The sequence below is a fragment of the Triticum urartu genome, chromosome 7A (genome assembly GCF_056163025.1).
Source record: "Triticum urartu cultivar PI428250 chromosome 7A, HENAU_Tu73, whole genome shotgun sequence".
Taxonomy (NCBI): domain Eukaryota; kingdom Viridiplantae; phylum Streptophyta; class Magnoliopsida; order Poales; family Poaceae; genus Triticum; species Triticum urartu.
In genome coordinates this window covers 202,136,731-202,153,734 of record NC_141879.1, presented here as the reverse complement: position 1 = coordinate 202,153,734, position 17,004 = coordinate 202,136,731, and the positions used below count along the sequence as shown (strand labels likewise).

General features: G+C 50.5%; 1 non-coding gene and 1 pseudogene across 1 annotated transcript; one reads left to right on the top strand and one right to left on the bottom strand.

Moving 5' to 3' along the window:
* The first annotated feature begins 1,147 nt into the window (after positions 1-1,147).
* On the top strand, positions 1,148-1,221 carry TRNAI-UAU (transfer RNA isoleucine (anticodon UAU)). The gene has a single exon. It is a non-coding gene; the product is annotated as a tRNA-Ile (tRNA).
* A 4,831-nt stretch (positions 1,222-6,052) lies between these two features.
* Positions 6,053-7,688, bottom strand: LOC147958996 (UDP-glycosyltransferase CGT pseudogene; annotated as a pseudogene).
* Positions 7,689-17,004: the final 9,316 nt, after the last annotated feature.

Below are 17,004 nucleotides of genomic sequence, written 5' to 3'. Positions count from 1 at the left end.
CCAGATCGTGAAGATCGTACGTTTGCAACCAATTAGAGAAGTCGTGTTTTCGTTCTTCCATTCGAGGGATCATTTGAGGGCAGTTCACGGGATCTTCATCAACAGTTCGAGTGACTTCAAGTATGATCTACACCGACTCGTCTATTTCCGCTGCACTCCGAAGTTGGTAAAGATCGTTGATCCAAACTTTATATGCATCATCATATTGTTCCTGTGTGATCGTAGGGCGATTTTTTTCTACTACGTTCCCCAACATTGAGTCGTTCATTGCGGAAGCTATCAATGTGAGATTTGGGATGAACCTAGCTCAGCACCATTGGTTGCACTAAAATTGAGATCAACTCGGACAGTGCGGAGGTGGTCGCAACATTACTTGTTGGTTATTCTTCTTCAGTGGCGACTGCTGTCTTTGATGACTCTTATTTTATGCCTCTAGATTCTAATCATGTTATCTTTAATCATTGTAATAGAGAGAGCAATTAGGTAGCTCACGAACTAGCTAGACTAGTGAGATTTTCTCCTCCCAATTCTTGGTTGGAATGTGCGCTGATGCTGTGATTCCCTTTATTGTAAACGATGCCACATTTTTGAATAAAGGAAGATTTTGATTGTCAAAAAGTAAAAATAAAAAATGGCTTATTGCCCTAGAAAAAACTAAACGACACATTTATGGCCTACTATTTGTTACTCCCCCCATCCCATGATATAAGAGCGTTTTTGACACTGGTGTAGTGTCAACACTAGTGTCAACGCTCTTATATCATGGGATGGAGGGAGTACTTTTTACATATAAAGTCTTATGCTTCGTGTGGATGTCGTTATTGGGGATACCTAGGGCAATTTGGTTATATAATTTGATCAACTGGTTTGATCTGACCATAACAATTTCTAATTGCATTTTGAGCAAACACCTAATATAATGATGTTTTTTTTATCTAATGACATTTTTAGCAAGCATCTTAAGGAGCAATATCATTTTTAAGCGGTTGCAATTTCTGATTGCAAAACTGAGTAGCAGGACACTAGCTCGCCAGTGATTTTAGGGCTCGTTTGGGCAGCACTGGATAGGTGCTATGCCTGATTATATTGGTGTTAAATCGTAGTCTAGGCTTGGTCTGGAGATAAACAATATTTTTTGTCGTGTTCAGCTCCCGTAGCTCAGTTGGTTAGAGCATTGGTCTTATGAGCCGAAGGTCGCGGGTTCGAGCCCCGCCGGGAGCAATCAGCACATTATTTATTTTTATTTTTTATTGTCGCCCCGGAGATCCCTAGCAGCAAACCTTCGCGGCCCATGTTTTGCTTGCGCAATAAAAAGAGATGGGAATTCCTTCGCGGCCCATGTTTTGCTCGCGCAATAAAGATGGGAGTTCCTTCGCGGCCCATGTTTTGCTCGCGCAATAAAGATGGGAGTTCCTTCGCGGCCCATGTTTTGCTCGCGCAGTAAAGATGGGATATTTTTGTTCTTTTAGATGGTATTTTAGGCTTTTCGATTTCTCACTGGTCTTTCTTAACTTTTCGACAACAAAAAAATTTTGAATTTCCTTTTTTGTGTGATTTTTTTTCTTTCGCGAGAAACATGACCGTGCCTCACGAAAAACAGAAAAAATGTGCATTTTTCCTTTCGTGAGAGGCTTGGTTTTGCATCCGCGAGCGTGCCTCTCGGAAACGGAAAAAACATATATTTTTCCTTCCGCGAGAGGCATAGTTTTACTTCCATGAAAGGCATGGCCGTGCCTCTCGAAACAGCTTTCGGAAAGAAAAAGAAGTGATTTTTATTTTTTATTGTCGCCCCGGAGATCCCTAGCAGCAAACCTTCGCGGCCCATGTTTTGCTTGCGCAATAAAAAGAGATGGGAATTCCTTCGCGGCCCATGTTTTGCTCGCGCAATAAAGATGGGAGTTCCTTCGCGGCCCATGTTTTGCTCGCGCAATAAAGATGGGAGTTCCTTCGCGGCCCATGTTTTGCTCGCGCAGTAAAGATGGGATATTTTTGTTCTTTTAGATGGTATTTTAGGCTTTTCGATTTCTCACTGGTCTTCCTTAACTTTTCGACAACAAAAAAATTTTGAATTTCCTTTTTTGTGTGATTTTTTTTCTTTCGCGAGAAACATGACCGTGCCTCACGAAAAACAGAAAAAATGTGCATTTTTCCTTTCGTGAGAGGCTTGGTTTTGCATCCGCGAGCGTGCCTCTCGGAAACGGAAAAAACATATATTTTTCCTTCCGCGAGAGGCATAGTTTTACTTCCATGAAAGGCATGGCCGTGCCTCTCGAAACAGCTTTCGGAAAGAAAAAGAAGTGATTTTTATTTTTTATTGTCGCCCCGGAGATCCCTAGCAGCAAACCTTCGCGGCCCATGTTTTGCTTGCGCAATAAAAAGAGATGGGAATTCCTTCGCGGCCCATGTTTTGCTCGCGCAATAAAGATGGGAGTTCCTTCGCGGCCCATGTTTTGCTCGCGCAATAAAGATGGGAGTTCCTTCGCGGCCCATGTTTTGCTCGCGCAGTAAAGATGGGATATTTTTGTTCTTTTAGATGGTATTTTAGGCTTTTCGATTTCTCACTGGTCTTTCTTAACTTTTCGACAACAAAAAAATTTTGAATTTCCTTTTTTGTGTGATTTTTTTTCTTTCGCGAGAAACATGACCGTGCCTCACGAAAAACAGAAAAAATGTGCATTTTTCCTTTCGTGAGAGGCTTGGTTTTGCATCCGCGAGCGTGCCTCTCGGAAACGGAAAAAACATATATTTTTCCTTCCGCGAGAGGCATAGTTTTACTTCCATGAAAGGCATGGCCGTGCCTCTCGAAACAGCTTTCGGAAAGAAAAAGAATTGATTTTTATTTTTTATTGTCGCCCCGGAGATCCCTAGCAGCAAACCTTCGCGGCCCATGTTTTGCTTGCGCAATAAAAAGAGATGGGAATTCCTTCGCGGCCCATGTTTTGCTCGCGCAATAAAGATGGGAGTTCCTTCGCGGCCCATGTTTTGCTCGCGCAATAAAGATGGGAGTTCCTTCGCGGCCCATGTTTTGCTCGCGCAGTAAAGATGGGATATTTTTGTTCTTTTAGATGGTATTTTAGGCTTTTCGATTTCTCACTGGTCTTTCTTAACTTTTCGACAACAAAAAAATTTTGAATTTCCTTTTTTGTGTGATTTTTTTTCTTTCGCGAGAAACATGACCGTGCCTCACGAAAAACAGAAAAAATGTGCATTTTTCCTTTCGTGAGAGGCTTGGTTTTGCATCCGCGAGCGTGCCTCTCGGAAACGGAAAAAACATATATTTTTCCTTCCGCGAGAGGCATAGTTTTACTTCCATGAAAGGCATGGCCGTGCCTCTCGAAACAGCTTTCGGAAAGAAAAAGAAGTGCTTCCGGTTCTGTTTTTTCGTGAAAAAAGAAGTTCGTTAAAACCTGTCAATATGAGATCTAGTTTTGAAGATGTCGACGCGAGGAATCCAACGGTAAAAATGGTTTGAGATTTGGATGTGTGGTTGAAAAGATGAGACGTTTTGAATAAACGGATTTATGAAAAAAGATAAAACTCCGAGGTTGCGACAAGTCTTACAGGTGGCTTGCCAGCAAACCGTAGTCGCCGCCGGCACCAAACCCGCCACTCCCTCCTCACCTCGCCACCGCCAGCAGTCACCGGGCAGCCCCGCGCGGCGACGTGCCCTTTTCCCCCTCTCGCTCGGGGCTGGGCGGTGCGAGCCGTTCCTTTCGACGGGGGCTCGAGTAGATGCACGCGATCGGGGTGGCGCTGGTGCGGATAGGCAACTCGGGGGTGTCGCTGTGAGGCTTCACAGGGCGACGGGGGCACGCGAGGTTCCAGGTTGCGAGGGTCTAGCACATGGAGGTCGCGCGACGGCATTGCGAGGCTTCAGGGCGAAGGGGGCTCGCGAGGTCTAGGTTGCGAGGATGTAGCACGTGGAGGTCGCGCGACGACACTGTGTGGTTGTGTTGGGTGGTTGGCGTGGCTGTGAATGGTGGCACATAGTAGACGCACATGGTGCGTCGTGCGCGGGCGAGGGCTTCAAGTGGCGCAAATTTGGTGCGTGGAGCTGGCGCGGTGGCGCTGTTGCTTGGGAGGCGCGTCTCGGAGGCCAGGGGTGGCCCAGTGAAGTGGCTTTCGTGATGCGTTGGGGGTGGACATGTCGTCTCTGGTCTCCGAGGGGAGGGAGCGGGGGTGTGCAGTGACACACGTCAGCGCGTCTGGTGCATGGTTACGACACAAAATTGTGGTGGTTCTTGGCCTGGGGTGACACTCCTCCGTCCGGTGGTCTTGCTCCTGGTCATTCGTTGATGGAAAGATTGCCTACCAGTGGTTAATAACGCTAGTGGTCTCCACAAGGTGCGGGTGGCTGCAGTGGCTTCTATGTGCGTCCTTGTCGACGGGCAAGTTCGGTGGTGGTTGATGTGCTTGCCGGCGCCGGTGCAGGTTGATATGCAGATGAGGGTGTGTGGGAAGATCGGTGAAGAGGTAACGATGGCGGCTGCGGGCACCCTTGACTTATTGGAGGCATCACATCACTGCTACCATACCCCTTCCGCTTGTATTCAGTTGCCGATGCACCTCCAGGAGAAACCCTAGACCCCGTGTGATCAGATGTTGGCGGCTGCAGCTCCGGCGTGTTTGTGCGATTACCTCGGTTTTGTTTGTTGATTCGAAGTCGAAGCTATGGTGGCAGGACCCAGTGGCGACGATGACGTACAACGAGCGATCTTTTCGATGATCTTTCACGGTGCTAGCCCTGATCTTTCTCCTTCGTGGCTCTTCATTGGAGTCGGAGCTGCACTGTCTCTGTCGCGGGTGACTAAGTTCTGTCGCTGTCACATATTCTTTCTAACTCTGCACGGCCCCTTTGGTGTGGGTTGGATCGACGTTCATCTATGAAGTCGAAGTTGCTTGCTTGATGATTAGGGATGGCGATGACGCCTGCTTGGGGAGAAGTGATGACAATGACCCTAGAGTGCTATGTAGACGAGGCCCTCTTTAGAGTGGTGTGCGTGTGTCGCTCAGCGTGTTGTGATGAGTACGTTTCACCCAGTTTTCTGTTCATTAATTGGGCAACTCTGATCTTCTTAATTAATAAATGAGGCAAAAATATTCCTCTATTTTGAAAAGCAAAATGTAACTTAGTACTCTAACTTGCTCTGCTTTTAACTGAACCCGTTTTTACATACAAATGCAAATTATTACAAATTTATACAGCTAGATAATACTTCCTCTGTAAACTAATATAAGAGGGTTTAGAACACTACTACGGCAGGAGTATATTACAAATAACGCATTAGAGATTCGGATACATCACTGCATGCATACATAATACATGCTACTAGTGAAAATGCCTTGTGGAAGGTGTGCATGGGCCAACAAAGTGACACAGAGCAAACATGGCACGATCAACCGCGAGTAATCTTGTGGTTGTTCTTCTTCCTGGTGACCACACGCCGTGGCGCCCGTACCTCACAGTTAAACACGTAGTAGTAGTGTGGTGGCAAGTGAGATTTCGCTGCAAGAACATCGAACTTGCCTTGAGGCCTAGCACCCCCGTACAAGACATCCTGCACCGTCACCTTCGGAGCTCCATCTTCTCCACGAAAGGCGGCCGTTTCATAGTTACCAAGAATCGCAAAACTGTACCGGCCAGGACATGTGGATTTCGTCGGTGTAGGGACATCCGGACATGTATTGGGGCGTCGTGCTCCCAGTAATCAACCGGTAGTGCTGAAGAGCAACGGGTTTTTCTGCGTGAACTCTGTCTGGAGCCGATCGAATTCGTTCCGACCTATTGACAAAGTGAGACCGTTCGGAAATTACAATTTCTCAAAATTAAATTTTTACACCAATCTACATCTAAGATCCCACAAACATAGCATCGACTGAGAGTAAGATTTAGCAATCCCGAGAGTAAGATTTAGCAATCCCGATCGCAAATATCATATTTTCGTTCTACTGCTCCCACACTTTTGGAATCATCGTGTAAATCCCTCTAAAACTACTTGATCGGAAATACCACGAGCATAATTGGATTGATGCCAAAAGTTGACATGCCAAATATTGGTTAGAGATTGGTTGCTTGCCAATTTCCATTGCAAATCTCACAAAAAGTTGTCAAGTATTAACAATTTCTGATTTTGCCAAATGTTGGAATATTGATAGCAAACCAATTACGCCGTACGTTTTTGTCCAAGATTCCTTCCTCTGATGTCGCGTTACTGTAAGGCACTACCATGACAGCAGCGTGCCACAAGCTCCGCCAAGCTCCGGTAGCTCGTCCCGCCACCAGCCACGGCCGTCGTCGCGGCCTCGCGGACCACCGTAGAACTCCTCCTCAACATCTCGTCTGCCATCACTGATTTCACCTTCTCCGCGATCTCCTCCCCCTTCACCACCCCATCGTCCCCCTCCCAGCTCCACCGCTCGACCCAGACGCCGGCCCCACAGCGCGCCACAATGCCGGCGTTCACCCGCTGGTCGGCGAACCTCGGCCACGCCAGCACCGGCACGCCGGTCGCAAACGCCTCGGTCAACGAGTTCCAGCCGCAGTGGCTGACGAACATTCCGATGGCCGGGTGCTTCAGGACCTCCCCTTGCTCCACCCACGCCTTGGTCACGAGTGCGCGGCCGCTCACCCGCTGCAAGAATCCTTCGCCGAGCAGCTCGCTGAGCTCGGCGCCGTCGTCTTTGTCCACGACGGCGCCCTTCACCACCCACAAGAACCGGCAACCGCTCGCTTCAAGACCGTCGGCGAGCTCGCTGAGCTGGTCCCGGGCTAAGGCCTTCCGGCTGCCGAAGCTGACGTACACCACCGACCGCTCCGGCTGCGCGTCGAGCCATGCCGAGTAGTCAGAGGATGCCCTCGCCGGGAAGCTCACCGGGCTGAGCGGCCCGACGGTAAACACCGGCGGGAAGCCAGGGACAACCGAGCCCTGTCGCAGCGCCGTCACGGCCTCCGGCTCCAAGTCGTCGAACGTGTTGATGAGGAGGCCGTCGGCTTTCGACAGGCTCCGGCCGTTGGCGACGAACTGCTGAGTGAAGAGGTTGTTACGGTCGTGCAGAGCCTGCGGGAAGGAAGACTTCGGGATGCGGTACACCCCGGGGACGTCGGCGTCGCCGGCTCCCGTGGCGTCCAAGTAGGTGGGGTAGTAGGCGTAGAAGGAGAACATGGTGGCGGACGCGGTGAAGAAGACGTAGCACGGGAGGCGGAGCTCGCTGGCCACGGGGATCAGCACGGAGGCCAGCGAGATGTCGGCGACGAGCGCGGACGCGTCGGCGGCGGCGAGGAGCGGGGCGAGGAGACGCGCGGAACGGCGCGTGGCCTCGTAGTGCACGTAGAACGGGTCGGCACCGGAGAGCTCGGGCGCGTCGAGCGGCGGGAGGTGGAAGTCGAGCCTGCGGACGGCCGGGAACGCGGCGAAGAGCCCGTCGAGCTGGCCGGACTCGGCGGACGAGACGGTGGGGAGGACCGTCACGAGGGAGACGTCGCAGGCGTGGCCAGAGGAAAGGGCGGCGGCGAGACGGCTGAAGGGCGCCAGGTGGCCCATGCCGGCGCTCGGGAGGAGGACGATGCGCGGGCGCGGCGCTGCAGCTCCCGCACGGTCGTCTCTCGAGCTGGAGGCCATGCTCCGTCGAACACTTTGGTTCTGTGAGAATTGTGAGTGGTGCGGTGGTGCCTTTTGTGGACAAAACTGGACAAGTGAATGCTACACTTTGGTTTGACTGTCTTTCTTGATACTGTAGTGGAGTGACTTCCAAGAAGGTGGCTGCGTAGCTGCAAAACCGAATACGAATTCTCCGGCGCGGTCGACTGCTGACCGCCTTTTACTGGGGGGACAATGCTACATCCACGTAACAGGCCAGATGACACTTTATGATTGGGATCAAGGGGAAGGTGGGGCTCACCCCAGTTAAAATGGGGATAGAATTAGGCCGGTCATAGTGCGGAGTAGCTTATACTAGTGTCATGCATATGACACTAGTCTAAATTACTACCTTTATAGTGCAAAGTAACATAAGGCTGGTTGTAACGTGGAGTATCATATAATAGTATCATGCATATAATACTAGTGTTTGATAGTACCTCCGTAATGCGTAGTATCATATATTAGTATCATGTAGTATTCTATTCATTGTCATGCATGACACATAGTAGCATAGCATTTATTATGATACAGTATCATGATATGATACTCAACCCTCTCTTTCTTTATTTAAGTCTATGACACCTCATCAAAATTGCCTAGTTGATATGCATGACACTAGTCATGATACTACTATTACGACTAGCCTAATAGTAGTGTCATAGATGGTTTCATTTAATAGCTTATAGACTCATATTGTCTTGGAAATCGCTATGTTACAGTAACATAGTATTATGTTACCACTTCTCATTAACTATTTGCCACATAAGTAAAAATTTCTTAAAGTGCGCTATGTTATTACCTAAGTTACTCCCACTATGACTAACCTTATTCTTGGAAGGTTACGTAAATTGTTACGTTAGCCTTCATAAGTGTAGCATTATGGTTTACTGGTGTTCTGTGCTAAATGTAATGAATGATGCCAACCGATGGAAGTGAGGTACCGGACAGTAACCCCGTACTGCATAGGCTCCCTAGCCAGCAGGACCTCCGTTGTCGTCCGCTCTGTCACCGCTGTCGTCTTGGTTCTTCCAGCAGCGGAATGATGTGTAGGGGTTGTGGCAGCCCTGATTGGCCGCTCGGCTGCAGAAGCCGCCCCGGTCCACCCGCCCCTCGCGTTGCCGTCGCCGGTTACTTGGCCGCAGCCACGGTGCTGCGCGACGACGTGTGGCGCAGCCGCGACCGAGGTAATGCAGGAGCCCCCCCTCGCCCCGGCGTTCGGGAGCGTCAGGGAGGGCTCCTTCTTCATAGCAACCAGAGCGTCGACGGGGCGATGATGGTGGCGCCCTCTTCTTGCCATGCGAGAGGAGTCCAAGCGGTGATGTTGACTAGTCGAAGCGACCGAACATGCTACGCGGAGAGAACAACTCCTCCTTCTTAATGCGACGTCCGATTTGGACGTGGCAGTACCGTGGGGGAGGGGAGGGCTGATGAAGCTATGTACCTAGGGTAGGGTCATGGATCTGTCCAGCGTATCCTCCCCAAGGACATCTTTACAAAGAAGCAGAAGCAATCGAAGAGAAATCATCATCCACTCGACCGTGGAGATGCGCTCACTCGACCACCTTGAAGACACTCGACCACCAGAAGATGAGGAACCCTCCACTCTACAACGGTTAAGACTTAAACCATAGCATTATGAGCATTTATGACATTTACTGTAGACGTTACATGTAACGCCTTTCCTTTATGAGCATTGAACTCTGTGTAACGGAGGGGAGCCGGGGTCCTGGCGCACTCTATATAAGCCACCTCCCTCCTCTGGGACAAGGGTTCGCACTTTTGTAAACACACACACACGTATAATCCAGTCGACCGCCTCAGGGCACCGAGACGTAGGGCTGTTACTTCCTCCAAGAAGGGCCTGAACTCGTAAAACTCGTGCGTACAACTACTCCATAGCTAGGATCTTGCCTCCTCATACCTACCCCCCATTCTACTGTCAGTCTTAGATCCACAACAGTTGGCGCCCACCGTGGGGCAGGTGTCTTAGCGACTTATTGGAGAAGTTGCAATTTTTCCGATCCCCATCATCATGGTTCCAGGCGGAGGGTTGGCTGAGGGCCGCGAGATCCGTCTCGGCGCGCTCGTGTTTGTCGCCGACGACTCCGCTTGGCTTCAGGAGGCACCACTCGACGTCGATGCGCTCCCCGCCCGCGGGGCGACGCACTTTCACGCGTGCGTCCGCGGCGTCCTCCTGCGGCAACCGTCGACCCAGTACCAGTCGACTCCTACGGCTTTCCTCCTCCCTGCGACCCGCCGGAACAAGCGCCCCGGCCGGTCGAGGGTTCAACGGTGGGTGAAGCATGCGGTGGCCCGCCAGTCGGCCACCCCTCAAGTCGCGGCGCTCGAGCCCGACGAAGTCTCTCTACGGCTTGTTCAGTCTGTCGACTGGCTCCGTAGAGACTGCATCCGAGTGCGGCAGCAATGACTCGGCAGCGGAAGTCCTGATGGTCAATGGACCATGCGGTCCTCCTGGCTTCGATCATGAAGACGGAGGTGACGGGAACGGTGATCCGTCGCGCGTTCACGAGGAGTACCGCCCCGAGCCTCTCTCCTCGCAGTAGAGAGAAGAACTTCGTCGTCGAAACATGGATGCCCTCCATACTCCTATCGTTGGAGAAACGCTCGAGACCCAGGCCTTGGAAAAGGCTCGCTTGGCAAATCTGGCTGAGCGCACTCGGCTGGAGAACCTACAGCGCGCACTCGACGATCGCGCTCGTCAACGTGCTCCTAAGTCCAGCTGACGCCAACTTTTTCCACCTCCGGCTCAGGTATACCGAACACCGATCCAAAACCTAGCAGCTGCGGCCCGGATAGCAGAGTCGATTCAACCTTCCCAGTCAGAAGCTGGTCGAGGTCTAGCGCAGATTAGGGCCTTGCTTCGGGCAGCAGGAGAGCAGAATACGGCCGTGTCTCAGTCGCGGGATAGGATCCATAGCAGATCTGTGGTCGCAGATACGGTCCAGTCGGCCCATAGCCCGAGATCGCCCCCGAGGCGTGAGGGACGTGGAGAGCGGCGTGATCAGTACAGAAACCAGGAGCAGTATGATCGTCGAGCCGATCGCGATGGTCGCCGTCGAGTGCCCACGCCTCCTCCAAGGAGTGGGTCGTACGTGCCGCGGCCACATGAAGACAGGCGCCCTAACAACGTCGGAAGAGGTATTCCAGTCGACCCTAGGGAGCCAGGCTTTGATGCGAGATCTATTCTCGTACAAGGCTTGGTCGACAGAAACAGAGCTCACCGAGATGGCCATGACAGAGGCCCGCAAACCAGCAACAGGGTGCATGTCTCTGGCCCAGAGTGCTTCAGCAGAGCTATCAGAGCTGCAGCGATTCCCCCCAACTTCAGGTTGGCGACTGGAGTCAGTAAGTTCACCGGAGAGTCCAAGCCTGACACCTGGCTCGAAGACTACCGAGTGGCTGTCCAGATTGGTGGCGGAAATGATGAGGTGGCCATGAAACACCTTCCTCTGATGTTGGAGGGCTCGGCTAGGGCGTGGCTGAATCAGTTGGCGCCTGGCAGTATCTATACTTGGGAAGATCTCGCCCGAGTGTTTGTCAGAATGTTTGAGGGTACTTGCAAGCGGCCAGCAGGTTTGACGGAATTACAGTGTTGCGTCCAGAAACCGAATGAAACTTTGAGAGATTATATCCAGAGGTGGATCACCCTGCACCACACGGTGGAAGACGTGTCTGATCATCAGGCAATTTGTGCTTTCAAGGAAGGCGTTAGGTACCGAGAGTTGAATTTGAAATTCGATCGGACAGGGAACATGACTTTGACTTGGATGATGGAAATCGCCACCAAGTATGCCAATGGTGAAGAGGAGGAGCGATTGTGGAGCGGCAAGCACAAGGAGCGATTATGCCAATGATGATGGAAATCGCCACCAAGTATGCCAATGGTGAAGAGGAGGAGCGATTGTGGAGCGGCAAGCACAAGGAGCGATTATGCCAATGATGATGGAAATCGCCACCAAGTATGCCAATCGCCACCACGAATCCGGAGGAGGAAACTCCAGTCGGAAACAAAAACGCAAGGCCGAACCAGCTGCTCCGGGTGAGGCCTTGGCTGTGGTTCAAAGAAAGTTCAAGGGGAAGCCCAAAGGGCCGTGGAACCCCAAGAAAGTAAAAGATCAAGATGGAAATGACGTGTTGGTTCTGCCGTGCCATATCCACACCAAAAAATACGAAGAAGGTAATTTCATTTACCTGAAGCATACCACTCGACAGTGTCGGCTCCTGATCCAGCAGTTCCGAGAGAAACGGCCCAAGGAAAAGGAGAAGGAGGCAGACAAGGCTGAGAGTGAAGGGGAAGATGATGATGGTTATCCTCACGTGAATTCCACTCTGATGATTTTTACTGATGTTGAAAACAAGAGTCGATTGAAAGTCATCAACAGAGAAGTGAACATAGTCGCTCCGGCGACACCCAATTACTTGAAATGGTCGCAGACTGCCATTACATTCGACTAGTCTGATCACCCAACGCACATCGCCATCCCTGGGAGGCAAGCGCTGGTGGTCGACCCGGTGGTCGAAGGCATTCGACTGACAAAGGTCCTGATGGACGGTGACAGTGGCCTGAACATTCTGTACGCAGAAACGTTGAAAGGAATGGGCATTCCGATGTCCAGACTCAGTGAAAGCCACATGAGTTTCCATGGGGTCATCCCAGGCAAGAAGGCTGCGTCCCTCGGTCAGATTGCACTCGACGTGGTTTTCGGTGATGCCAAAAATTACCGCAAAGAAAAGTTGACGTTTGAAGTCGTGGATTTTCAGAGTGCGTATCATGCAATTCTGGGCAGGCCGGCTTATGCACGATTCATGGCTCGACCTTATTACGTGTACCTCAAACTGAAGATGCCTGGTCCCAGAGGAGTGATCACTATCTCTGGTAGTCAGAAAAAGGCGGAAGAGTGTTTCCAGAAGGGCTCAAAGATCGCCAATGCCCAGATGGCCGTGGCAGAATTGCAAGAATACCAGAAAAATGCAGACCCAAGTGACTTGTTGCGAGCCAAGAAGCCAGCCACGGATTCAGCATTCCAGTCGTCTGGCGAGACGAAGTCTGTTCACATTCACCCGACGGACCCCAATGCGGCTCCGACCCACATTTCGACCACACTCGACTCCAAATAGGAAGAACCGCTCATCCAGTTCCTCCGTGAGAACTGGGACATCTTTGCATGGAGGCCTTCTGACATGCCAGGTGTTCCCAGGGGACTGGCTGAGCATCGTTTGCGAGTCGACCCGAAAGTGAAACCAGTAAAAGAGCATCTTCGGTGGTCCGCCGTCCAGAAAAGAAAAGCAATCGGCGAAGAGGTGGCTCGGCTTTTGGCAGCTGAGTTTATCCGAGAGATTTACCACTCCGAGTGGTTAGCCAATGTTGTCATGGTCCCAAGAAAGATGACTCACTCTGCATGTGCATCGATTTCAAGCATATCAATCGGGTCTGCCCGAAAGATCACTTCCCTCTCCCTCGCATCGATCAGATAGTCGACTCGACTGTTGGTGCGAGCGTTTGTCCTTTTTGGATGCCTACTCCAAGTACCACCAGATCCGTCTGTACGGACCCGATGAAATAAAGACAGCTTTTATCACCACGTTCGGGTGCTTCTGTTATGTCACAATGCCATTCGGCTTGAAGAATGCCGGAGCCACATTTATGCGAATGATTCAGAAGTGCCTGCTCACTCAGATCAGTCGGAATGTGGAAGCATACATGGATGACATTATGGTCAAGTCACGTAAAGGTTCTGACCTGCTGACCGACCTCGCCGAAACCTTTGCCAACCTCAGAAGGTATGATATCAAGCTCAATCCATCAAAGTGCACGTTTGGAGTTCCAAGCGGAAAGTTACTCGGTTTTCTTGTTTCCGAACAAGGAATCGATGCTAACCCAGAGAAAGTAGGCGCTATACTTCGGATGAAATGCCCCGTGCGTGTGCATGATGTCCAGAAGCTTACTGGTTGCTTGGCCGCCCTAAGTCGATTCATTTCTCGCCTCGGTGAAAAGGCCCTGCCTCTTTACCGACTGATGAAGAAATCAGATGCATTCGAGTGGACTCCAGAAGCTGATACAACATTTGCAGAGCTAAAAGCCCTGCTTTCCACCCAGCCGGTGCTTGCTGCTCCAATCAGCAAAGAGCCTCTTTTGCTTTATATAGCAGCCACTGGACAAGTCGTCAGTACAGTACTTACGGTCGAGCGGGAAGAAGAAGGAAAAGTGTACAAAGTTCAACGCCCAGTTTATTATGTTTATGAAGTCCTGACCCCGTCAAAGCAGAGATATCCTCACTATCAGAAGCTTGTCTATGGAATTTACATGGCCACGAAGAAGGTTGCACACTACTTCTCAGATCACTCTGTTATAGTCGTCAGCGACGCTCCATTGTCAGAGATTCTGCACAACGGGGATGCAACTGGTCGAGTGGCAAAATGGGCGATTGAACTCCTTCCCTTGGATATCAAGTTTGAGGCAAAGAAAGCTATCAAGTCCCAAGCAATAGCAGATTTCCTCGCCGAGTGGATCGAACAGCAACTATCGACTCAAGTTCACTCAGAGCACTAAACCATGTTCTTTGACGGATCCAAGATGTTGAACAGTTTTGGTGCTGGAGTAGTTCTGGTATCCCCCCGAGGAGACAAGCTCAGATATGTCCTCCAGATTCACTTTGATTCCTCCAACAATGAAGTAGAGTATGAAGCACTCCTGTATGGGTTGTGCATGGCCATCTCACTCGGCGTCCGTCGCCTCATGGTCTATGGCGACTCAGATTTGATAGTTAATCAAGTGATGAAGGAGTGGGACGTCAGAAGCCCAGCCATGACTGGTTACTGCAACGCGGTGAGAAAAGCTTGAGAGGAAGTTCGAGGGGTTAGAACTCCACCACATCCCCCGATTGAAAAATCAAGCAGCCGATGAATTGGCAAAGATAGGTTCCAAGAGAGAGGCCATTCCCAGCAATGTGTTCTTGGAGCATATTCACACGCTGACAGTTCAGGAAGATCCTTTCATTGAAGAGCCCCCACAACCCAAGAGTGCCACGGATCCAACTGAAGTCGAGGTCCCAGTTGTGGTCGACCTAATCATGGAGGTTCTGGCCATTACTCCCGACTGAACGATGCCCTACATTGCGTACATCCTCAGGAAAGAGCTCCCACAGGATGAAGAAGAAGCTCGACAGATCGTCCGCCGATCTAAAGCTTTTACTGTGATAAGAGGGCAGCTGTTCAGAGAAAGTGTGACTGGAGTCGGTCAGAAGTGCATAACACCAGAAGAAGGTCGAATGATCCTCAATGACATCCACTCGGGGACCTGTGGCCACCATGCGTCCTCTCGGGCCATCGTGGCTAAAGCATACCGAGCTGGATTCTATTGGCCACGAGCAAATGAGATGGCGAAAGATATAGTCGACAGATGTGAAGGCTGTCAATTTTACTCCGATATGTCTCACAAGCTAGCGTCAGCCCTGAAGACCACCCCCCTCGTCTGGCCCTTCGCTGTTTGGTGACTGGATATGGTTGGACCGCTGAGGACCGGCAGAAGCGGATTCACTCACGTGCTCGTTGCAGTCGACAAGTTTACCAAATGGATCGAAGCCAAACCCATCAAGAACCTTGACGCTAGCACCGCTGTCAGTTTTATCAGAGAATTGACGTTCCGATATGGAGTCCCACACAGCATCATCATGGACAACGGATCGAACTTCGATTCCGATGAGTTCAGAATTTTCTACGCCTCTCAGGGCACTCGAGTCGACTATGCTTCTGTTGCTCACCCGCAGTCGAACGGACAAGCAGAAAGAGCCAATGGCCTAATTCTCAAAGGACTGAAGCCCCGACTGATGCGTGATCTCAAACACACAACAGGTGCTTGGGTTGATGAACTTCCGTCAGTTCTGTGGGGTTTAAGGACAACTCCTAATCGGTCGACTGGAAGAACTCCTTTCTTCTTAGTCTATGGAGCCGAAGCTGTCCTGCCAAGTGACTTGCTCCACAGCGCACCCCGAGTTGAACTCTTCTCCAAAGCAGAAGCAGAGCAGGCCCGACAAGATTCAGTCAATCTCTTAGAGGAGGAAAGAGAGATGGCCTTGATCCGCTCGACCATTTATCAACAAGATTTGCGTCGATTCCACGCCAGGAATATGAGGGGTCGGGCCTTTCAAAAAGGAGACTTGGTTCTTCGAGTGGATCAGCAGAAACCACACAAGCTCGCTCCAACTTGGGAAGGCCCCTTCATCGTCACGAAAGTTCTCCACAACAGAGCATACCATCTTTACAGTATCGAGCATCAGAAAGACGAGCCACGGGCTTGGAACGCGGAGCTGCTCCGCCCCTTTTATACTTAAACACTCATTCGAATAAAATGTAATAAGCAACACCTTTTGTAATTCGTTTATCAAAGACAAGAGCTTAGTCGCGAATCCGTTCCACCTAAGTTCGAAAAAATCCTACCGAGTGAAGAACAATCCTTCCACTCAGGGGCTTAGCTGCAGTCGAGCACTCGCCTAAGTTCTCTCACTAAGAGGCTTAACGGCAGTCCAGCACTCGCCTAAGTTTGAAAAAATCCCACCGAGTGGAGAGCAGTCCTCCCACCCGGGGGCTTAGCTACAGTCGAGCACTCGCCTAAGTTCTCTCTGTAAGTGCATCTAGTGCCACCCCTAGTTGGTTTTGGAGTATTGACGACAAACCTAGTTGAGGGACTAATGTTTTTATGAGAATTGCAGGATAACACAGGTAGAAGTCCCTCATTGATTCGGTTTTCCTACCAGAGATGACCCCTAAAAATGTATGAAGACATTGAAGTCAAAGGTGGTATATGAATATATTCACATTGAATACTATGACAAGAGAAGACACCACATGAAGCCTATGGAGCTCGAAGACTTAGATCTTTCGTAGTTCTTTTTCTTTTGTGTTGAGTCATAGGAACCACCGTACTGTTAAGTGGGGTCCAAGAGAACCAGTTAGAATGACTGAAGTGATGCCTAACCAAAAACCTATGTCTTCGAGTGAAGACTATGAGAGCGAATCTTGTCCAGAGTCGGACAAGTCAGCTTTGCTTGTAGCCCAAGTAAAGTTGCCGTGTGAGTTTGAAATCTGACCGTTGGAACACGTGTCAGTTCCTTAATGACCCAGGGTCATTTTGGACAAATCAGGTTGGGTTGCCAAGTGGCTATAAATAGCCCACCCCCCACAACCATAAAACGGTTGGCTGCTCAGATTAAGAGTACAACTTTTGTCGTTTGAGAGCAACCCACCTCGAAGCCTTTGAGAGAGAATTCCTTACGAGGATAAAGCCCTAACCACCCAGAGCCAAAGAGAATTGGGCATCACTTAAGTCTTCTTGTCTGTGTGATCT